Here is a 25,078-nt window from a genome sequence, read left to right on the forward strand (position 1 = left end):
ATAAAAACAAGTAAGATAATTATTTCCTTATTCCAGTTCAGGATCACAGGTGGTTGGACCTTATGCTGGCAGCTCAGGGCACAAGGTGGGCACCAACCCTGGACAGGACACCATCCCATTGCAGGGCACACTCACATACACACTAACACTCACTCAGACTGGGAAAGCTTAAACACACCAATTAACCTAATGTGTACATCTTTGGGATGTGGCAAGAAACCGAAGAACCTGGAGAAAACCCACATAAATATGGAGAGAACGTGCAAACTCTATATAGATAGTGGCTCCAGCCAATTTTTTTTCTTCTCATCAATGTTATAGCAAAGTCATGTTGAGTGAAACAATGTTATTCAAGGACCTGCTGTACCTAATTACCTCCTGGTTGTCTTTGCCTTAACTTGTCAACTCATATGAAAGTCTCATGAGAAAAAGATTTGTATGTGATTCATCTTGGTACTCCCATGGCATTCCAGAGATTTTGGCATGTTGTATCTCTGTTTTCATTTATTTTATAGAATTTATTTTGTTTCTGCCTTAATTTTTTGTTTACCCAAAAGTCATTCAGGAACAAGTTGTTTAATTTTCCTGCAATTGTGTGGTTTGGGGAGATCTTCCTGGAATTGATTTTTATCTTTATTTCACTGTGGTTGAAGAGAATGGTTGGTATAATTTTTTTTTCAGTATACTGAGACTTTCTTTACGAGCAAGCATGTGGTCGATCTTGGAGTATGTTCTGTGCACAGATGAGAAGAATGTATATTCTGTTTTTGGTGGGTGGAGTAGTCTGTAGATGTCTATTAGGTCCAATTAGCTAAGTGTCAAATTTAAGACCAGAATTTCTTAGTTTTCTGCCTCAATGATCTAACACTGTCAGTGGGGTGTTGAAGTCCTCCACTATTATTGTGTGGCTTTCTAAGCCTTTTCTTAGGTCTATAACTACTTGTTTTATGAATCTGGGTGCTCCAATGATGGGTGCATATATATTTAGGATAATTATGTCTTCTTGTTGAATTGAGCCTTTTATCATTATTGTCCTTTTTTACTGTGAGTTTAAAGTCTGTTTTATCTGATATAAGGATAGTGACCCCTGCTGTTTTTCTTGTCTGTCTGTGTGATATATCTTTCTTCAACACTTTAATTTGAATCTGTGTGTGTTTTTATGTGTGAGATGGGTCTTTTGAAGACAGCAGATGGATGGATCTTGTGTTTTTATCCAACTTGCCACTCTGTGCCTTTTAAGTAGGGTATGTAAGTCATTCACATTCAAGGCTAATATGATATATGAGGTTTGATCCTATTGTGAAGTTGTTAGCTCATTTCTTTGTAGTTTTTAATTGTGTGGTTGTTTTATTGGGTTGGTGGGCTATATAATTAAGTGTGTTTTTGTGGTAGCAGATATTCTTTCAATTTCATGTATAGAACTCCTTTAAGGATCTCTTCTAAGGTTGGTCTAGTAACAAATTCTCTTAGAACTTGCTTGTCTGGTAAATATTTTATTTCTCCTTCACTTATGAGGTTAGTTTTGCAGGATATAAAATAATAAGTTAGAATTTCTTTTCTTTAAAACTGCCAAAAACAGGCCCCCAATCTCTCCTGGCATATAAGGTTTCTGCTGTGAAGACCACTGTTAGCCTGATGGGGTTCCCTTTGTATGTAATCTAACTTTTTCTCTGGCTACCTTTAAGATTTTTCCCATAGTATCGACCTTGGATAGTCTGGTTACTATGTGCCTTGGTGATGTTCATTTTGTAAAGTATCTCACATGTGTGCTCTAGATTTTTTTGATCTGAATGTCTACCTCTCTAACAAGATTTGGAAAATTTTCTTGCATTATTTCTTTGAATATGTTTTACAGGTTTTCCATTTTTGTCCTTCTTTCTCAGGAATGCCAATAATTTATAGGTTTAGTCACTTTATATAATCCCATATTTCTCAAAGACTTTGTTCATTTTTTAAATATTCTCCTTATTTTTGTCTGACTGGGTTAGTTTGAAAGACTCATCATAAAGCTCTGAAATTGTTCTGTTTGGTCCAGGCTATTGATAAAGCTTTCAGTTGTATTTTGAAACTCCTTAAGCAAATTTTTTTCAATTCCAGATGCTTTTGTTGATTTCTTTTTAAGATGTTTATCTCTTCCTTCATTTCATGGATTGTCTTGAATTTCATGGAGCTCCCTTGCAATCCATGCTTTGAATTATTTATGTCATTTCTGAGTTTCCATTTTGGTTAGGGACCATTGCTGGAGAGCTAGTGTGATCCTTTGGTGGTGTCACTACATTCAGATTTTTCATGGTGCCAGAATTCTTGCATTGGTTCCTTCTTCTCTTGAGATGCAGGCACTTCTTATCTTGTAATTATTTTCATGCAATTAGAATTTTTGTCTCTTTCTTTCCCTATTACATATATATTCTCATATATGTAATATATATGTTATGTGTAATAGGTATATATGTAACATATATATGATATATGTTATATCATCTATATATCATATATATCATATCATATATCATATATATCATATCATATATATCATATATATGATATAGATATATATCATCATATATATAGATGATATATATCTATATCATATATGTGATATAGATGATATATATCTATATCATATATGTGATATAGATGATATATATTCTTTCCCATGTTCCCCACCACCTCCACCCAGGTAGTGTAACTGTAGAAAATGTGGATAGGTGTGTTTTGGCTTTGTTTCTATAGCCCTATGCACTTCTGTTGGCAGGCTTTATATTGGGCTATGCAGTTTGACCTACAAGACAGTAGATGGCACTTACAGGTAAGAGTTGAATGCAGCCAACATGGCTGGGTATATACTTTATCTTTGTTTACTGGAGAAGCTATCAGTTGCCTCAGGCAATGGGCTGATTCATGGAGTGCACAGTGGTATGAGCCCCCTGCTCCCTCTGTGGGAAGAGGGTCACTATGGGAGGGGCTTTATGAGGCAGGTTTGCCTACAGGATCCCCTGATGGCAAGCACAAGCACCAGCACCTAGGAAGAACATGGCAAATGGCCTAGTGCTCAGAAATGTGCCCAAGTGTGGAGCTGGAAAACCTCCTTGGCCCACATTCTCTGAACAGAGATGAGAGGTAGCCTAAACTCTCAATCCAAAATAGTGGGTACTTGGAATGCCTAGAGATGTGCCTGAGCATGGAATGGAGAGGGACTTGCTGCACCATGATCTATGTCCAGCAAAGGTAGGGCAGTTCTGGCTGTTGATCCAAATAAGTGAGTCCTCTGAATGCCTGGAGATCTGCCTGAGCATGAAGCAGAAAGGGCCTCCCCATATCTGGATCTCTGAACAGAAAGAATGGGGCAGGTCAGGCTGCTGATCCAAGTGAATAGGTGCTCCAGATACTTGGAGATCTTCCTGAGCATGAAGCAGAGAGGTCCCTCCTACACCAAGATCTCTGCACAAGAAGGGTGGGGTGACTTAAGTGAGCTGGTTGTCTGAATGCTTAGAGATTTGCCGGGGCATGGAGCCAAGAGGGCATTGCTGTACCACAATCTATCTCCAAGAAGAGTGGGGCAGTTCAGGCTGCTGAACCAAATAAGTGGTGCTCCAAATGTCTGGACATCTGCCTGGAGCCCCCCTGCACCAGGATCTCTGCACAGGAAGGATGGGGCAGCTCAGGCTACTGATCCAGCCAAGCTGTTGCTCCAAGTACCTGGAGATCTGCCTGGGCATGGAATGGAGAGGGCCCCCCTGCACCAAGATCTCTGCACAAGAAGTTTGGGGTGACTCAGGCTGCTGATGCATGCAAGCAGGTGCTCTAAATGTCTGGAGATCTGCCTGGGCGTGAAACAAAGAGGGTCCTGCTGCATCACGTTTTATGTCTAGGAAGGGTGGGGTGCTTCAGGCTGTTGACAGGTGAATGGGTGCTCCAGATGCCTGGATTTCTGCCTGGGGGTGGAACAGAGAGGGACCCACTTCACTACAATCTATGTCCATCAAGGGTGGGGCAGCTCAGGCTCCCAGTCCAGGCAAGTGGGTGCTCTAAATGCCTGAATTACTACTTGGGGATGGAGCAGAGAGGGCCCCACTGCACCATAGCCTCAGAGAAGTAGGGTGGGACACCCAAGAATAGTATATGCAGACTGATTCCAGGTCACCAAGCTTCCCCTGTCTGCAAATCTCACTGCTCAGGGGTTATAGATGTTTAACTTGTTGAATTGTTTAAATTCATCATAGATTCTGGATATCAGATCTTCTTTCATTGGATTCATAGCTTGCAAATATTTTCTCTTATTCTGTAGGTTGTCTGTTTACTGTTGATAGTTTTGTTTGCTGTGCAGGAGCTCTTTGGTTTAATTAGGTCCCAGTTGTCAATTTTTGTTTCTGTTGCAATTGCTCTTGAGGACCTTACATTCTTTGTAAAAGTCAATGTCTGAAAAGTCAATATTTTCTAGGTTTCTTTCTAGGATTCTTATATTAATAGTTTGAGGTCTTACCTTTAAATATTTAATTCATCTTGAGTTAATTTTTGTGTGTGGTAATGGTAGAGTCCAGTTTCATTCTTCTACATATGGATAGCCAGTTATCCTAGCACCGTGTATTCAATAGAGTATCCTTTCTCTACTGCTTATTTTTGCCAACTTTGTCAAAAATCAGATGGTTGTAGTTGTGTGGCTTTAGGAAATGTATCATTGAATGGATTTACTTCCCTGTTTGCTATTGGCTTGAAAGAGTCCCAGGATATTCATTTCTGGATAGTTTTACACCATAAAGAAACAAAATAGAGTATCTTAATTTCAAGTTGACCCAAGAGAGAAAGAAAATATGAACTCCAAGGAATTGCCATTTAGGCATTTATGACCAGATCAATGTAAATTTTACATGACCACCTGTTTTTCTCTTTACGTCAGCATCTTGAAAGTGGCAAAGTTTTGCTGCTCAATGAACACCTCGGAAATATGTGCCTTAAATTAACCAGAAAACTCATATGAATGAGAGAGTCGGGACAGCATCTCCTCCGAACCTCTTTGTCAACGTTTTTTATTTTTGTAGAGGTAAATACTCTGTTTTCTGTGATTTCCCACAACCTGGCTACCCTCTTCCTTTCCTAAATTTTATATTTGACACCTCCATTGACAAAGGACTGCCTCTTTTCTTCTGTCAGATAAGCTACAAACTTGCCATTTTATTTTTTATTTATTTGAGACAGGGTCTCACTCTGTTGCCCAGGTTGAAGTGCAGTGGCATGATAGCCTGCCACAGCCTCAAACTCCCGGACTCAATAAATCCTCCCACCTCAGCCTCCCTAGTAGCTAGGACTACAGGTGTGCATCACCAAGCCCAGCTATTTTTTTTTTTTTTGTATTTTTTGTAGAGTCAGGGTTTCACCATGATGCCAAGGCTGGTCTTGAACTCTTGGACTCAAGCAATCCATCTACCTCAGTCTCTTAAAGTGATAGGATTACAGGCATGAGCCACCACACCTGACTGAACTTGCCCTTTTAAATCCCAATTCCTAAGGCTTTCTTGCTCCAGTTCACAAGACCTAATTACCTCCACCTATTTACTAAGTGTTTTCCCTCAAATCAGTCCAGAAAATATGGAATTCATGAGAACGTTCTTGGATTTTATGCCATTTTGGTATGAATCCCAGTAAGATGGTACTTTGAAAATATGGGATATCTACTTATTATCAACTACTATTATATTTTCTTTATACACTCAGTGACCCACTGCAGGCATGTTTTTAAATGTCCTCATGATTATTTTTAATTCCAAAAAGAATTCAACTTGTCTGGTGTGCTTAGAAAATTGCCTTGCTTTCCTCCAAAAACTTTACCAGTGAGGTTCATTGATGTTAGCATTATGCACCTAGAAAAGATATAGATAGAAGGAAGTAGACTTTAAATAAAAAAGAATTCTTTTTTCTTTTTTTTAAATTTTACTGAGACGGAGTCTTGCTCTGTCGCCCAGGCTGGAGTGCAGTGGTGTGATCTCAGCTCACTGCAACCCCGGCCTCCTGGGTTCAAGCGATTCTCCTACCTCAGGATCCTGAGTAGCTGGGACTACAGATGTGCGCTACCATGCCTGGCTAATTTTTTGTATTTTTAGTAGAGATGGGGTTTCACGGTCTTAGCCAAGATGGTCTCAATCTCCTGACCTTGTGATCCACCCCCTTGGCCTTCCAAAGTGCTGGGATTGCAGGTGTGAGCCACTGTGCCCGGCCCCTTTTTTCCTTTTTAAAAATTATGATAGGCATTTTAAGGAGCATGACTTTAAATATTAACTTAGCCCTTCTTTCTGAATTAGTTAATACTGAAAGGAAAAAGAATTGGCCTCTCATGGGGGGAAAAAGTTTGAATTCAGTGAGAATAGAGCAGGGATTTTTTGAAACAGTAACTCTAGTTCTAGTAGAATTTTATTACAAGAATTTGAACACTTGAGAGATTAAGACTAGATACCCCTATCCACAAAGAGGAGCTGCCAATTTTCTGGCCAAGTTGAGCAATTAGTTATGTTTTGAATTTAACCAATTTAAAAAAATAATAATTCTAGCTTCAAACTCCTACCTTCTCCTCAATAGTGGATTACTTTCGTTAGAGACATCTGGTTAATTAATTCAGTTTTGCATTTCATTTTGCCTGTGTGGACAGAGGTTGAATGCCATGTCTGATTCAATCCCAGAGGCAAGGAAGCATTGGGAGGACATCATCTACATCAGTTTCTTAGAACGAAATTATAGTCCAGAGAATGAATACAGAATGTACGAACTTGCAAATTCAAACAATTTTTGATTATTTAGGAAAATAAAGGTAAAGCCTGGCATGGATTACCTTAAGCCATAGACATTTGACAGAGAATCACATTAGGCACCAAATCAACTGTTATGAAAATTTCCATTTAAAAGGAGAATTGTGTTGAATATATTTGTGCATCAGCTCTGACATTTCTGTATATGATTTTAACATCTTGAAGCCCAGATGAAGGTATTATCATTGCTGAGAAATAGAAATATAATCAGCAAACGTAAGATCTTTTTATTATTCTTAGTAGAAAAATAGATCCAAACATTTCAAAGTGTTGGCAAGACTGTAAATCAACATGTGAAAGCAATAACTACAAATTCCTCTCTTCTTGCCTCCTTTGCTCAGCCGAGATGTAAATTCAAATCATAAAATAGTAAAATAGTTAAAGAAATATTAACAAAGTTGAAAGGCAAAGGACTGAGTCAGGGAATAAACTAGATAATATATTTCTGAAAAAAAAATAGAAATTCTTCAAGAAGTTTTTAGGAAAAACCATAATATACAAGAAGAAAAACATGCCAAAGTCTTTAAATAGCCATTTTTTTTTACAACAACCTACCCTATAATTTTCCCTCTTAAATTCATTAAAGGACAGAAAGCCCTTGAAAACCTTTAATAATTCTATAAATGTAGGATTATAGTCATAAAGCAGTGGAATTCCTTTTCAAGCCTAGCCACTTATACCAACAAAAACCACAAAAGAGAGTGTAGTTTTTGTTTCTTCTTCAACGACCTTGCTATATTTGGGTTACAATGTATAGATAGCCATAAAGATATTTTGGGATGTGGATATTAGAATGGAGAGTTGGCTTACCTGAGGCTAAATCGCTCTTTGAAACAACAGCCCAAGTAATATTCAAATTTCCAACTTAGAAAATGAAAATTATAAATTGCCATGGATCTTTAGTGTGGAAACTGTTACAGAACTAGCTAGTAAAGAAAAAGGCACATACCACTCAACAATAAAGTTAATCTCACCTCAAACCAGCCAAGTTACATTAAATAAATGCCTTCTAGACTGCACGTTTAGCTGGAGACTATGAACATCAAGTTATTTTCCAGCATAAAACTTGAACAGTGTATCCTAACACCCCACCACATCCCCGCATTACTATAAAAAATATCAAAGAGATTATACACAGTCTGTTGGTTGGCAAGACCTGGCAAATTCTCTCCACTTTTAAGTATATGCAAACAAACAAAATACATGGATAATACATTTTACAAAAACCTGTAACATAAAGGAAAAATTGGTCTAATGAGGTGGAGGGAATCAAACCTAAAAAAGTGATTTTAAAATAAAACACATAAGAAAAACTAATAATACATTTATTTCAGAATGCATCTACTTTGTGTTCTTAAGAAGATAATACAATCAAGATAAAGTGAAAGAGAGCTTTATTAAAAGAAAAATGTCATGAGAACCAGCCGCATTAGGAAAGAACATGGTGCCATTTCCGTTTTTCTTTTCATCTATCACTCACTTTAAAAAAATAAATAAAAAGATGAAAACAATAATCTCCATTATTATGAAACCAGGAGACAGTCACAACCCTAGGCTTCAAGTTATAAAAAAAATAGCTGCCAAGCGCATTGAATTTAGGATGAAATTGGAGAAGAACCGTGAGAAAACACACAAAAGTCTACAGTTCTCTTACAAGATGCAGTTTCTTAAAGGTTCTAGATGCTAAGCACAGAACACCTGACCAGCCGTCCTTTAGTTAGAACAGTTAGTCTGATGTTGTGGACAATATGTAAGTTGGTCATAATGATGATTTTTCACACTATAGAGCATGAAGTGGGGTCAAGGGGAAAAAGTCTTCAGATGAGCCATGTTTGGAGGAAGCCAGTGGAGAGAATGTCAGGGTGAAGGAGCAATCGACTTGGAGGCAGCTGATGAAAACTAAAGAAATATATGCTAATTTGTGATATGAAGCGCACTTATAAATCACATAGGTTCATTATGAATCACATTTACCTTCTTCTTACTCCAAAGAGGAGTAGAAACATGTCATATAGCACAGGGGTGATGCACAAGTTATTTAAACAGTAGAGTTTATGTATCAACCAATCAGAACAAACACTGGCCAATAAGAAGGAAAGGAAATACAGGAGATAAACGTATTGGAAAGTGAGGGCAAAAGTATTCTTATATGCCAATGGTATGAATCCATACTTAGAAACCCCAAGAGAATCAACTGAAAAAACAAGTAGAGCATTACAGTAATTCAGCAAGGTGGTATATACAAAAATCAAAAGCTTACCCATATGCAAATAAGTTTGAAGAGATAAGAAAATTTGATATTTTAAGAAGTAACAAAACCAAAGTAGGTATATCAAGAAATATGTAGATTTACTTAAAGAATAATTTAAAATATTAAGGAACCTAATAAGAGAATATGTTAATAGAGATCATAGTTTATTATTTCCTCAAACTTGAGATTCCAGTCGTTCTAAAACATACCATTATTTTCAAATTCACTATTAAAAAACTGCTGCCAATGAAAATATTACACAATCCTTTCTAATCATTGATTGCGATGTGTATCCCAATTTAAGAGATAATAAAATGAAAAATGTTCATCTTATAATTGAAATACTGTATATAAGAAATAGCTAATACCTAGAAATATCCTGGCAACATTATTGAATTTCAAGAGTAAACACAAAATTCTTTCAGGAACTAGGCAATAAAAAAAATTACAAAGAAATTAGATCAGCCTTAGCTTTTCTTAGAATGTTGAGTGCCAGAAGACACTAGACTCATCTTTGGATTTCTGAATAGAAAAGGATGAGATCCAAGAATTCTGTGGTCTGCCAAGACTTTTTTATGTACAAAGGCAATTAAAAAATATTCTCAGATAGAAGGCTCAGAAAATATATTACTATGTTCTAGAAAAATTTACTCAATAATCATGCATCTGACAGTCATGCAGTGAATTAAAGGAGAAACACAAATTATAGTATAAAGCACTGAAGTGATTATTAATTTTATAAAATCAGAATTAGATTTATAAATACATTAGGCTAAATTAAACATAAAGTAAATTATAGTGAAATATTCCATATATAATATTAGAAATATTAATTTAAAAATAAGACCATAATAATCTTAACCTCTTCCGAGTATATATATCAGCCCCATAGAGAAGAGTTGGAAAGGCAGAAAGAACAAGTCACATTCACTATTTTATGTTAGTAAAATTGTCTAATTCACTTTTTTCACATTCTTTAAAATTAGTTTTTATGCCTAAGATTATAAAGTAGAAAATCTGACCCACAATGTCATCTCATAATATATATCTGTTAATATTTAAAATATTTTAAAATAAATGAATAAAATATTACCTGCTTAAGGTTTAAATTTTTGGATAGTACAGACAGGTATAAAATGCAAAGTAAAGCTAATTTAATGTTCTAGGCCTTCTTTCCATTGGTAACAATTGCTAAACAGTTTCTCATATACAGAAATGTCAGAGCTGATGCACCTGCTAAACAGGTGCTCAGTGGGGGTGCTTTTTGAGCCAGGATGAGCCAGGAAAAGGACTTTCACAAGGTAATGTCATCGCTTAAGGCAAGGACCGGCCATTTACACTTCTTTTGTGGTGGAATGTCATCAGTTAAGGCGGGGCAGGGCCTTTTCACTTCTTTTGTGATTCTTCAGTTACTTCAGGCCATCTGAGCCTATATGTGCAAGTCACAGAGGATGCAATGGCTTAGCTTGGGCTCAGAGGCCTGACATTCCTGCCTTCTTATATTAATAAGAAAAATAAAACAAAATAGTGTTGAAGTGTTGGGGCGGCGAAAATTTTTGGGGGGTGGTATGGAGAGAGAATGGGTGATGTTTCTCAGGGCTGCTTCAAGCGGTATTAGGGGCAGCGTGGGAACCTAGAGTGGGAGAGATTAAGCTGAAGGGAGATCTTGTGGTAAGAGGTGATATTGTGGGGATGTTAGAAGAAACATTTGTCATATAGAATGATTGGTGATGGCCTGGATACGGTTTTGTATGAATTGAAAAACTAAATGGAATAACAGAAGGAGAAAAACAGGTATAAAAGGTCTAAGAATTGGGATGACTCAGGATATCTGATTAGAGAGTGCCTAAGGAGATTCAGCATAGTCCTGCCAGCAAAGATTATTTATTTACTTCAAGAGTTAAGAGTGGCAGTTTGGGGATAGCACGAGGAGATATCAGCTGTGATGGCTTGGAAAAACAGGGTAAACCGGCAGTGTAAACAAGAGCAGGGCATGTGTGAGTAGTTGAGAATGGTGAATAGGAGTATGACTAGACTGAAGATAGTAGGGATGACAAGTTTTTTGGGGCGCAGTCTAAGTTGGTCTGGTGTCTGGAATGAGACTGGGGCCTAATAAAAAGGAGCATCTATACAGGAGCTTAAATGGGCTGTACCCTGTAGCATTCTGAGGACAGGCCTGAATTCTGAGAAGGGAAAGTGGTAAAAGTATTGTCCAGTCCTTTTTAAGTTGGTGGCTGAGCTTGGTGAGATGTGTTTTTAAAAGACCTTTAGTCCATTGTACTTTTCTTGAAGACGGAGGACAATAAGGGATATAAAGGTTTCACTGAATACTAAGAGCCTGAGAAACTGCTTGGCTGATTTGACTAATAAAGGCTCGTCTGTTATCAGACTGTATTGAGGTGGGAAGGCTAAACTGAAGAATTATGTCTGACAGAAGGGAAGAAATGACTGTGGTGGCCTTCTCACACCCTGTAGGAAAGGCCTTTACTTATTCAGTGAAAGTGTCTATTTAGACTAAGAGGTATTTTAGTTTCCTGACTCGGGCATGTTGAGTAAAGCTAATTTGCCAGTCCTGGGTGGGGGCAAATCCTCGAGCTTGATGTGTAGGGAAGGGAGGGGGCCTGAATAATCCCTGAGGAGCAGTAGAATAGCAGATGAACACTGAGAAATTATTTCCTTGAGGACAGATTTCCACAATGGAAAGGAAATGAGAGGTTCTAAGAGGCGGGCTAGTGGCTTGTGCTATAGCATAGCCTGCCTTTGCTGGTGTGTGGCGATTAGGCCTGGTGGAACTGCCATCAATAAATCAAGCGTGATCAGGGTGAGGAACAGGAAAGAAGGAAATATGGGGAAATGGGGTGAATGTCAGGTGGACCAGAGAGATACAGTCATGGGGGTCAGGTGTGGTATCAGGAATAATGTGAGAGGCCGGATTGAAGTCCGTGCCAGGAACAATGGTAATTGTGGGAGACTTAACAAAGAGTGAGTACAGCTGAAGTAGCCGGGGAGCAGAAAGTATATGCGTCAGGTATAAGGAAGAAAATAGATTTTGGAAGTTATGAGAAATGTAGAGAGTGAGTTGAGCATAGTTTGTGATTTTTAGGGACTCTAAAATATTAGGGCGGCAGCAGCCGCTGCACGGAGACATGATGGCTAGGCTAAAACAGTAAGGTCAAGTTGTTTGCACAGAAAGGCTAAAGGGTGCGGTGCTGGCTCTTGTGTAAGAATTCTGACTGCACTAACCATGCCTAGGAAGGAAAGGAGTTGTTGTTTTATAAGGGATTGAGGTTTGGGAGATTAATCGGACACGATCAGCAGGGAAAGCACGTATGTTTTTATGAGAATTATGCCGAGATAGGTAACAGATGAGGAAGAAATTTGGGCTTGATTGAAGTAATGGGGGCTGTCTGTGAAGCTTTGCGGCAGTACAGCCTAGGTAATTTGCTGAGCTTGATGGGTGTCAGGGTCAGTCCAAGTGAAAGCAAAGAGAGGCTGGGATTAAGGGTGCAAAGGAATAGTAAAGAAAGCATGTTTGAGATCTAGAACAGAATAATGGGTTGTAGAGGCAGGTATTGAGGATAGGAGAGTATATGGGTTTGGCACCACGGGGTGGATAGGCAAAACAATTTGGTTGATGAGGTGCAGATCCTGAACTAACTTGTAAGGCTTGTCTGGTTTTAGGACAGGTAAAATGGGGGAATTGTAGGGAGAGTTTATAGGCTTTAAAAGGACATGCTGTAGCAGGCGAGTGATAACAGGCTTTAATCTTTTTAAAGCGTGCTGCGGGATGGGATATTGGCATTGAGTGGGGTAAGGGTGATTAGGTTTTAATGAGATGGTAAGGGTTGCATGATTGGTCACCAAGGAGGGAGTAGAGGTATCTTATACTTGTGGGTTAAGGTGGGGGGATACAAGAGGAGGATGCAAAGGGGGCTTTGGATTGGGAAGAAGGGCAGCAATGAGATGCGGCTATAATCCAGGAATAGTCAGGGAAGCAGATAGTTTAGTTAAAGTGTCTCAGCCTAATAAGGGAACTGGGCAGGTGGGGATAACTAAAAAGGAGTGCTTAAAAGAGTATTGTCTAAGTTGGCACCAGAGTTGGGGAGTTTTAAGAGGTTTAGAAACCTGGCCGTCAATACCCACAACAGTTATGGAGGCAAGGGAAACAGGCCTTGAAAAGAAGGTAATGTGGAGTGGGTAGCCTCCGTATTGATTAAGAAGGGGACGGGCTTACCTTCCACTGTGAGAGTTACCCGAAGCTCGGCGTCCGTGATGGTCTAGGGGGCTTCCAAGGCGATCGGGTAGTGTCAGTCTTCAGCCTCTAAGCCGAGAAGATCTGGGAAGGAGTCAGTCAGAGAGCCTTGGGCCAGAGTTCCAGGGGCTCTGGGAGTGGCTGCCAGGTGAGTTGAACAGTTCAATTTTCAGTGGGGTCCCGCACAGATGGGACGCGGCTTAGGAGGAATCCTGGGCTGCGGGCATTCCTTGGCCCTGTGGCCAGATTTCCGGCACGTGTAGCAAGCTCCTGGGGGAGGAGGTTCTGGAGGAACACCTGGCTGCTGTGGTTCAGGTGTTTGGAAGTTCTTGTGTGCTGGAGATGTGGCTGGGGTTTGTCTCACAGTGGAGGCAAGGAATTGCAACTTTTTTCTGTTATTGTACACCTTGAAGGTGAGGTTAATTAAGTCCTGTTGTGGGGTTTGAGGGCCAGATTCTAATTTTTGGAGTTTTATTTAATGTCGGGAGCAGATTGGGTAATAGAATGTATATTGAGAATAAGATGGCCTTTTGACCTTTTAGGGTCTAGGGCTGTAAAGTGTCTCAGGGTTGCTGCCGAACGAGCCATGAACTGGGCTGGATTTTTATATTTGATGAAAAAGAGCCTAAACGCTTCTGACTTGGGATAAAGAAAAAGGAGCATTAACCTTGACTATACCTTTAGCTCCAGCCACCTTTTTAAGAGTAAATTGCTGGGCAGGTGAGGGAGGGCTAGTCACGGAACGAAATTGTAAGCTGGAGCAGGTGTGAGGAGGGGAGGTGATAAAAAGATTATAGGGTGGAGGAGCAGAGGCTGAGGAAGAATTGGGACCTAGCTTGGCCTGGCTAGGAGCAGCCTGGGGAGGAAGGGAGAGGTCAGATGGGTCTGTAGAAAAGGAAGATTAGAAAGACTCAGCGACGCTTGGGGTTGGTACTGAGGGGACAGGCGGGAGGGAAAGAAGGAAGATTTGGGACAAGTTGCACTGGGCACAGAGACTGGGAAGGGACTGATGTGTAAAAGAATGCCTGGACGTCAGGCACCTCAGACCGTTTGCCTATTTTACGACAAGAATTATTTAGATTTTGCAGGATGGAAAAATTCAAAGTGCCATTTTCTGGCTATTTCGAACTACTGTCAAGTTTCTATTGGGGTCAAGCAGCATTGCAGAAGAAATAAGGCATTTAGGTTTTAGGTCAGGTGTGAGTTGAAGAGGTTTTAAGTTTTTGAGAACACAGGCCAAGGGAGTAGAAGGAGGAATGGAGGGTGGAAGGTTGCCCATAGTGAAGGAAGCAAGCCTAGAGAAAAGAGAGAGTAGAGAAATGGAGGGAAGGGGTTTGGGGGTTCTTACCTTCCAGAAAAGTGGGAAAAGGGGTTGGGGCACAGAGATAAGAGGTTGGGGTGCGGAAATAAGGGATTGGGGCACAGAGATATAAGAGGTCGGGGCGTGGAAATAAGGGATTGGGGCACAGAGATATGAGGTTGGGCGTGGAAATAAGGGGTTGGGGTGCAGAGATAAGAGGTCAGGGTGCAGAAATAAGGGATTGGGGCACAGAGATAAGAGGTCAGGGTGCGGAAATAAGGGATTGGGGCACAGAGATAAGAGGTTGGGGTGTGGAAATAAGGGATTGGGGCACAGAGATAAGAGGTCGGGGTGCAGAAATAAGGGATTGGGGCACAGAGATAAGAGGTTGGGGCAAGGAAATAAGGGATTGGGGCACAGAGATAAGAGGTTGGGGCAAGGAAATAAGGGATTGGGGCACAGAGATAAGAGGTTGGGGCAAAGAAATAAGGGATTGGGGTGCAGAGATAAGAGGTTGGGGCATGGAAATAAGGGATTGGGGCACAGAGATAAGAGGTCGGGGTGTGGAAATAAGGGATTGGGGCACAGAGATAAGAGGTTGGGGTAAGGAAATAAGGGATTGGGGCACAGAGATAAGAGGTCGGGGTGCGGAAATAAGGGATTGGGGCACAGAGATAAGAGGTTGGGGCATGGAAATAAAGGATTGGCGGTTCTTGCCCCGTAGAAAAGCGGCACTTGCTGCTAAGGGTGAAGGAGAAGGGGTTGAGGGGTACTTGCCCCTCTCCCAGAAAAGCAGAGAAGGGGTAGAAACAAGGAGAGAAGGGGTTGAGGGGTACTTTCCCCTCTCCCAGAAAAGCGGGACTTGCTGCTAAGGGTGAAGGAGAAGGGGTTGAGGGGTACTTGCCCCTCTCCCAGAAAAGCGGGACTTGCTGCTAAGGGTGAAGGAGAAGGGGTTGAGGGGTACTTGCCCCTCTCCCAGAAAAGCAGAGAAGGGGTAGAGACAAGGAGAGAAGGGGTTGGGGTACTTGCCCTTTCCCCAGAAAAGCAGAGAAGGGGTAGAGACAAGGAGAGAAGGGGTTGGGGTACTTGCCCTTTCCCCGGAAAAGCAGAGAAGGGGTAGAGACAAGGAGAGAAGGGGTTGGGGTACTTGCCCTTTCCCCAGAAAAGCAGAGAAAGGGTAGAGACAAGGAGAGAAGGGGTTGGGGTACTTGCCCCTTCCCCAGAAAAGCGGGACTTGCCGCTAAGGGTGAAGGACGAAGGCAGGCGTCCCTGCGTGGTCTGACACCCTTGAAACGTGGGTGAATAATCAGAGAGGGATTATTCACAGCTGGAGGATCTTAATACAGCTTCCCTTACATTTTCCTTTTCTGTCGGGGCGGGGGGGGGGGTGGTCTTTGTCTCATTTATTTTAGCTCCTGGCCGCAGTTCCACTGTGTCTCTTTTGGTGGAGGAGGAAGATAAACTCATGAAATTATAAATATTTTACCTTAATGCTTCATTTCTTCCTGATCAAGAAGAATCAATGGGAAATCCTAAATATTGCCTTCCTTTGCTAAGATCTGTTGCTGATAGGTAATAGTTTCTATGTGTGACTATCCACTCACTTCTCAGAACCCTTTCTCAAAGTCAGGACATTATCAGTGAGATTTCTCTGGATTTTAAACATTTATCTTGTTTTCCTAGTACTAAAGAGGAAAATGGACAGTGGTTTAGAGATAAACTGAACCCCACCAAATCTTTTTTTTCCTTAGTCCCCATGTTTTGAAGATTATGACAAGATATAGTGTCCCTTTCCTTATTTGATTGCTACCAGTTCTTTTTTTTTTTTCTCCTCTTTCTTACAAATTGTTTTGGTTATTTTGTTTGGAACTGGAGAGGCAAATTTAGACTTGATGCCACTCAATCTATTCAGATTGTATTCAGAGTCATTTTATTACTTTTTTATTGATTGATAGCTCGTTTAGGAGAGTGTTAAACATATGGCTTCTGGGACCAGGACATTCATGTTTAGATGTAAGCAGGGCAACTTGCTAGCTGTGTGACCTGTAAAAGTTACTTATCCTTTCTGTGCCATCTGAATAATAGAATAATAACAGGGATTAACTTACAGGGTTGTGAGGATACATTAAGTAATATTTACAAAGCAATTGAAAAATTTCCTGGCACTTGGTCAGCTATGTGTTTGTTAAATAAATAAAATTAAAGAGCTTGCTTCAAGTTATTTTTTATTGTGACTCTTAAAGCTAACTACCAATAGAATTATCTGAATATATAGCTCCCCATCACTGGAACATTTACAAATTGATGTGGATAGACACAAAGAAAACTTTAATAAATTAGAACCGTCAGAATATATATATATATATATATATAGGTCATAACCACTTATTTAAACAGAAAATATTTAACACTTAGATATTTAAAAGCACATCCCAATATAACAAATCAAAGAGGATAAAATAATTTACAGATGATTATTAAATAATCAAAATGGTCATATACTAAAACTTTTGTAATGTGGACAAATGCAATATAAATTTTAGCCTTGAAGACTCTCATTTATGCTGCTGGTGGCCTACCCAAAAACCCCTTCTTTCTTTCTAAGAGAACCCCAAATTTGTCCATCAATCTAGCCCTTCATGACTGAGATGAAAGTCACCCCGTTGCCAGCTGTGGGCATAGATCCTGACAGGCTAATTGAATTAGTTATAACATTCCTTGCAAAATGCTGTTGAAGTAGGGATGCTTCCATGACTTGTGCTGGTCTAATCAGATGAAAGAAAGGGATCTGGAAGAGAAGCTTTCTGTCTTCCTCTGAAAATGAACAAGAAAGTATGTAACCTGGCTACCACATGGCCACCTTGTGACCATGATGTTAACCTGTCTGAAATGGGACCTGATGTTAAGGAAGACAGAGAAGAGAGATGAAAAGTAACAGAGTCCTTAATAAAATCTTCAAGTACGGATCCATAGCACCTACCCTACCTCTAGACTTACAGGGATACGAGATTAATATATATTTTTATTGTTAGACTCCTTGGAGTCAACATTTATACCACCTGTAGTCAAAAAGAACGTAACTGGTAGAATTTCAAAAAAATGAATAAATTTAAAGTACAACTAAAAATTAAATAACAATGAGAATAAAACCACAAGTAAAGATAGTAAAACTGAAAGCAGAAATGCATGAATTAGAAAGCAAACACTGAACCACAAAATGAACTAAGAAATTGTAGAGGTAGTTTCTTTCAAGCCTAATTATTAAATTAAGAAATTCAAAAAGGGTTCATCACCAAAAGATACAACAGAATTTAAGATGTATTGATTATGAGGAAATATATTGCAGAAATTTATTATAATCTGAAAATACTCAGGACACAGAAACATTTTGGAAAACAAAATATCCAAATTGAACAAGGAAGAATTTAAAACATTGAAGAGTAATAAAACATTGAAGATGGTATAAAATTAACTAAATGATTATTTTTAATAAACCCTCCAGGGCAAATTTGTATCAGTTCTGCGACATTCCTTTCCCACAGAACAATGTGAAGGTATTCAGGTGACACCTGGACAAGCGGGTTGAGTTACAGGAGAGGAACCTGAGTTTAAGGAGCCCTAACCTTTTCTCATGGGCACTAAGATCCTCTTTCCTATGCTTCCAATGGGGACACGATGTCTATTTTCCAGGGCTGTTTGCTGGACAAACATCCTTGAAAAGATAGTCCTAAAACAAAAAGCTGTTAGCGTCTCTGTTCACAAGATGTGCAGAAACAAAAAGATCCATGCAGAATTGTCTCCCAACATTCATAACTCCTCTACACCAGGAACAATTAAATACATAGGTCAATAAAACTTGGAATATAATATTTTCAATAACTGTGGTGCACAAAGTCCTGATAGATATCCTTGTTATGTAAAGAATTCTTAGAAATCAATATCAGAAGCACAAACAATTGAAAGAAAAAAGTGGCAAAGGGTATGACGAAGGGAGAACAATTCTCAGAAGAAATAGTAAAAGTGTGAAGCAACGAATGTTTAAGTACAAAACTTTGCTAGTTTATTCAGAACTCAATAGAAACAAAAAATAAAATAGCATTTATCAGCAAGTAACTTGTCTAACTTAAATTGGACAATAGTTCTAAACGTTTCTGAAAATGTGGGAAATAGACATTCTCATATACTGTTGGGGATGTAAACTTGAACAACTTCTCAAAGAAATATTTAGCTCTGTGTCAAGAACTTTAAAAATATTCACACGCTGTGACCTAGTAAATTCCATGCGTAGTAATAAATTCTAAGGAAATAATTACAGATAAAATACTTTTACATTAAAGGAGACTCGAAGAATTCTTATTAACAAAACTAAAATCAAAAGAGCCTTACTCTCCAATAATAAGAGAATGGTTAATTTTTTTCTTAAATCCAATTTAAATTTCTTACATTTAAATTCTTTAAATTCTTAAATTTAAAAATTTCTTAAATTTTCTTAAATGAGAAGGAATGTCATGTAGCTAATTAAAAATACGCTGTCAAAGACTTTTATAACATGAAAAAAGATGTAATGCTATCTCTATTACATGATCTCCATTATTAAACCATGTTAAAGCCTGGAAGGAATTTAAACTAAATATCAAGCACAGTTACTCCTTAGTTTTATGCTTACTAATTTTTTTATTGTATTCCTTTTTACTTTACTATATTTCTCAAATTTTCTACACTTTATAACAAAAATATTCAAAACATAAACGAATACCAGCTATTTTTTAGTTCCTTCTGGTTTAAAAAGTTATCATTACTTAACTGATGGACTCTGCATAATTCTGAGGAAATAAGTGAAATAAGATAATCAGTTGATCTGTGGATAGACTGTGTTATTTTTAGTGCCCAAAGGCTTTCCCATGCTCAGTTTACACTTGTGTTATGGGGAAAGGGGAGGGAAAGAAAACGCAGCATGAAAGCAGTGTGAGGCATGTTCAAATCCATTGCTCACAGCAGGGAAAAACAATTGCTTCCTCCCCTGCTTCCAGTGACCTTGTGGTGAGGATCACAGTGCTGGAAAAAGAATCCAAAATTGGCTTCAGTGTGGCTTCCTTCTGTTATTATTATGTTAGCAAATGCCTACTCCAAGGGACCCTCTGAGAAACCTAAAGGCCTTGTACTAGCCTCGTCCTCTTGGTCTAGAAAGTTTTCAAATAGACACCTGCTTGTTTTATGAGATGGACGGGCTCAGGAGAACAGTCAAGGACCTCCATGACAACCTAACCCCCAAGAATGATTGAATCCTTAATTTCTAAGGATATTACCACACTCTAAAATAATTCTCGGTGATTTTAAACCCCTGTGGATCGGGAGAACTCTTCAGTGAATACATATCCCTTCTTTGCAAAGAAAAAAATTTGCATATTATTCTTGCCCAATCACTTGTTTATTACTTCTATCAACTTCAATCATGAAAGCTTTCAGCATAGGTGCTGAGGACAAAGATGAAAATACGTGACTTTAAATGTTTGTTTATAAAGATGTTTGAAAGGATTAATTTTTATCTGGCTATTCAAATAGGATTAAAGGGATTAACTTGAATAATAAAGGCGCATTATAAATACGTATGTTGTTTCTAATTAATAGGTTCAGATATGAATATAAGATATGTCAAATTATTACAGAATCACCTGTAATTACGTTATTTTTAAATAATGGAAAGGAAACTCATGAGTCATTATTAGCAAAGAGATGACTTTGGAATAAGGCGAGCTCATTCAGCTAATATAATGCTTTGCAAGACACATTTCCTATTTATATGTACAGTTAATAACATCTATTATGTAGTCTTAGTCCTAGAAGCCTGTGTTTGTTGTGAGGAATACTTTAAAGCAGAAGCTTAATTACATAGTGCTCAAGTTTCTCTGGCAACATCAAAGTGAGAAAGTCATTTGTGCTTTAATGCACATTTTGAAAGAGAAAAATAAGTTTTCAAGTTGAGAACCCCACAAGTTTGAGACAAGGAGAATGGAGGAGGAATAAAATGTTAGATTAGAATTTATTTTTCCAGTATATGACAACAAAAGCAGTAAGAGGGAAAAACTGTTTTTCTTCGTCTTCATCTTATTATTATTATTAATCATAATAAAAGACTATAACCTTTTGATATTTGCTCCAAGGTTTTGTTCTCTGAGAATTACTCAGGCACATTAGAATTGGAAATATTCCTTTTCAATTTTGAATATACCGAAAGGGTTCCTTCAGTTCTCTTTACCCAGATTTCTCTCTAAACACTGCAACAGCCACATTTTAAAGAAAATTACTAAAGAAACTTAGTGTCCTATTGCAAGGAGCCTGCAGGTGACAATAGTTTTTGCAAAATGGTTTTAACCTAACTCAGAATTCTGACCCAAAAATTCACAAATTCATATTATAAAATGTTTATCAGTTTGTACATGCAGACAATAGGAAGTATAAACCTAGGGCTGTCCAATTTAATTTGGAGTTCATAGAACTGAATGGATACGTTTTTGCATTTTATAAGGCAGAGAAATTTTAGATACCATTAACTGTCCCTCATTTAATAAAATAATTGGAAAGATGCTGACAGCTCTTAAGTGACAGCCAATCTCCTGCCTCTGGTTCCATGGGTGTTCCACTTACCAGTATTTTATCAAACAAAGAAACTCAACTAAATTTTGAAAGGAGTAGTATTTATCTTCAGTACTATTTGATAGAACTTACGAGAACTGTGTTCAAGGCCAGCATTAGACAAATCCAAGAACAAAATCAAAATTGGTCTTTGGCGTCTGTTTCCTCCTCTTTTGTGTCTCTCTTCCCCCTTGTATTGGCCCTTGTCTCAATGAGAACCCCCTATCTCGAGCCACAGGATTCTCATGCCTCACCCACACCCATCATGTACACTATCATTGCAAAGTAAATTAATTTGCACAATACTGATAATATTCAATTCATTTTACCTTATTAAAGAGTATTCTCTTTTTAAACTTGGTATCTTGAAGGCACAATATTGTGCCTCAAAGGAGTGAATTCTTCCTTTTGTCCTTCCATCTTTTCTCTCTTTCCTTTCTGTTTTCAACCAGGGAAGAAACCAAATAAATTGAAATAGTCAATTAACTTCTGTTGCATATCAGAAATTTCTATTATAAAAACATCATGAGTGCAAAAAAGCCAGATAACTATTTGCTTCTTAAGTTTAATGTAGAATAATCGTCAATTACCAACAGCATCATCTGTTACTTTAATGCAATTACACTTGTGAGAATTTTCTACAAACCACCTATCAATACCCACCTGAAATCTCCAGGATGCTGAAATCACCAGTAACTTTTTGACTATGTCTAAAGTATCGTAATGCCAAAAATAAAATGAGAACAACATTTCAACATTTTGCCTAATTCTTGCACCTCTTTAGTGTGTGGTGATTTATCTATTTCCCCTAAAGTGATGACACCTCTGCCCTCCCAGGACATGGCTTTTAAAGTCATTGATTAAAACAAAATACTAGATGAAATGAAACATGAATGTCACAGTCATCCTTGTCTGGATTCCTAGTACTGTTTTCATACATGATGCTACACTTGAAGACCCCAAATATACCTCAGTTGTTGGAGCAGAAATCAAAAACTAGATCATCATTTAACTCTATGACATTTGATTTTGAATTTCACATCTTGGGCTCTCATGGTTGCCTTATTTAAAGCCCTTCTTTTTGCCATCACTTCTTTTGAACTCTGAGAAATACATCCATCATGGTATGAAATTGGATCTGTAGCTAAAGGAAGTGGGATAATAATCAGAGGTATATATATAAACCGAAAGCCTCTGTATTTCCCCAAATCATCCTCTGTTGTGGGAATACTAAAGTAATGCTAATGCAAGAAAAGATATTCCAGTGTCATTTTAGATTTCAGACACTGCACATTTGTACCCATGATTATGTCAAAATATACACATAGGCATCATTTGAGAGAGGATTTATTATAAAAGAAAATATTTTTAAAAAACCAAAGCTAGCCTGACCTTGCTTTACTTATTTTTTTAAATTGTACTTGAACTGGGGTTGAATAAATTTGTCCAGCTTAACATGAAATTGTATTCATCTGAAAATAAAAAATAAAACTGGTAAACCTATTCATATGGAGTGAAAAGAAGAGAACATAAAAGAAACATAAAACATCTCCCTTCTGGCATAAAAAATGCATTTTTTTAAATCAAAAGAAACCTACTTTTATATAAAAAAATAAAGAATTGAAAGTCTCAGAAGCAAGGACATTCACATTAAATGCCGGGGATATCTACCTAGGGGAAGAAAAGGGGAAAGCATAAAAATGATGATATTTGTAGGTTTGAATTTTCTTATTTTTTTAGGTCTGAGGGTCAGACACATCCAGACATGAATGCAAGAGACAGGAATTAATGAATGTTTATCCTTTCAGGTTTTCATACTCTTGTGAAGTAAATAACTTCTCTTATACCTGGACTTGTATACCTAGAAAAAATAAAATGACTTTTTTGGGGAGATTCATCAAATCATTTATCCTAAACCAAGTAGAGCTCAATTGATTCAAATTTGGCTTCCTGGACCCCAAGGATCAATAGAACTAAGGTAACACTTCTACTTAGCCTGTTTTTTGCCTTTGAAATGCAGTGTTCTATGAATTCAGCGTTCCCAGTTTCCCTCAACCAAAACTAAAAGAGATAGGCATAAATTGCTTCTCCTTTGCTATTTTCTGTTACTTTTTAAACCTATTGCTTGCCATCATTAACAGATGCTCTTTGGATCAGACTGCTAGAGGTGTGGCATAAATCTATGTGGGTTAGGGAAGCTCAGAAATAGCTAAATAGCTACAAAAATGCACTAATTTTGAGAAGGTATTTCTAGTTATTTTATTCATCATTTTTCCTTAGAGCATAGTTGGTGAAATATTATAGTAAAGACAAGACTCTTACAAACTCCAAACCTCATTTATTTCTAAATAGTCCTTTAAGGCATATATCTAACATTTAAAAGCTCAAAGTCTGTAAACTCAAAGTTCATTAGACACAATAGAGTTGAAACTAAAGGAAAATCCTCAGTCTAATTTTTCCCACATCAGGACCCTTTTAAGCTCAGCTGAACTTATCCTTCCTTTACAGAAGAGGAAAAAAATCCAACATGTAAAAAGATCAGATTGCAGTTTTCAAGTTTCAGCCTAGAAGGAATTTTTAGCCTTTAGTTATAAATTCCAGAAAATAGGAGTTTATAAGGGAAACAGTGACAGAATCTTAATTACGGCAAAGAAAAGAGCAATGCTACAATAAAAAGGAACTACTCCTGAGATGAAATGCTTCATGTTTGAGTGAGATGTGGCATAATAACTTAAAAGGAGAGTGGTGCGATGATTCAGGTCCTCACCTGTAGCAGGCTGTTGTGTACCCTTCATGAAATTGACTGTCACCTTCACCTTCTTCCTTACAGACTAAACCTCACTTCACTCTGGACAAAGTCGGGAAAAATGTCATAAAGAACCAATTGTGGCAAGTTGCTTTTTGACAAAAGCTGTTTTCCAAAACATGTATCAGAGAATCAGTGACAGTGGGAAGGACAAGAAGGGCCCTCTGGTCCAAACTCCCTGTCTACAGCAGATAAAAGCTAAATCATCTGACCGAGCGGGAGGTGGGCCAACGTTCACGTTTTCAAGTGAAGGAAAGTTCACATGCTCCCTTAAAAACTCTGTGCTGGTGGGAATTGAACAATGAGATCACATGGACACAGGAAGGGGAATACCATACTCTGGGGACTGTGGTGGGGAGGGGGGAGGGGGGAGGGATAGCATTGGGAGATATACCTAATGCTAGATGACGAGTTAGTGGGTGCAGCACACCAGCATGGCACATGTATACATATGTAACTAACCTGCACAATGTGCACATGTACCCTAAAACTTAAAGTATAATTAAAAAAAAAAAAAAAAAAAACTCTGTGCTGGCTCTAAAGTCAAGAAGTTTGTTATGAGAAGCTCAATTCTTAGTTGCCCCAGTTTTACCCACTTAGCCTCATGCTATTCTCTGTCATCATGAAGTGCCTTCTGTAAATATACCTCGACCACTTGGAAAAATTTTTGAAACCGAACCTTAGCTCTCTCTACTTGTCAAATAACTTCAAATTCCTTAATATTTATTGGTACAGACAAAGGTCAATGTCCTAATTTTTTGTATTAGTTTAGCTTTGTTTTCCCCTGGAATCTTCTTGGCATGTCCACATTTCTCTTCCCATTACAATTCATCACTGTAACCCAAACATCTGATACCGTGTCTAGCTCACAGTAGGCATCCGGTAATCATTTCTGAGAGAAAGAACAAATGTAAGGGTCTACACAGTAGACACTTAAGTACACGTTAAACAACAAACCAATTTAAAAAAAAGGTATTTTCGTATTCCCAATAGTCATTTCCCAAGCTTCGGTTTTCTTGATTTAAATCGTATCTAAAAT

At 38.3% G+C, this 25,078-nt stretch overlaps 1 long non-coding RNA gene across 1 annotated transcript in view; it reads right to left on the bottom strand.

The window, feature by feature from the left end:
• LOC107968584 (uncharacterized) overlaps positions 1–24,088 on the bottom strand; it is an 83,928-nt gene extending 59,840 nt beyond the window's left edge. The window contains exons 1-2 of the long non-coding RNA XR_001709861.3: positions 24,001–24,088; positions 21,563–21,671 (exon numbers count right to left, since the gene is read on the bottom strand). This is a non-coding gene — a long non-coding RNA (uncharacterized LOC107968584). The remainder of the gene's footprint in view (positions 1–21,562; positions 21,672–24,000) is intronic.
• Positions 24,089–25,078: the final 990 nt, after the last annotated feature.

This window comes from Pan troglodytes, chromosome 16 (genome assembly GCF_028858775.2).
Source record: "Pan troglodytes isolate AG18354 chromosome 16, NHGRI_mPanTro3-v2.0_pri, whole genome shotgun sequence".
Classification (NCBI taxonomy): domain Eukaryota; kingdom Metazoa; phylum Chordata; class Mammalia; order Primates; family Hominidae; genus Pan; species Pan troglodytes.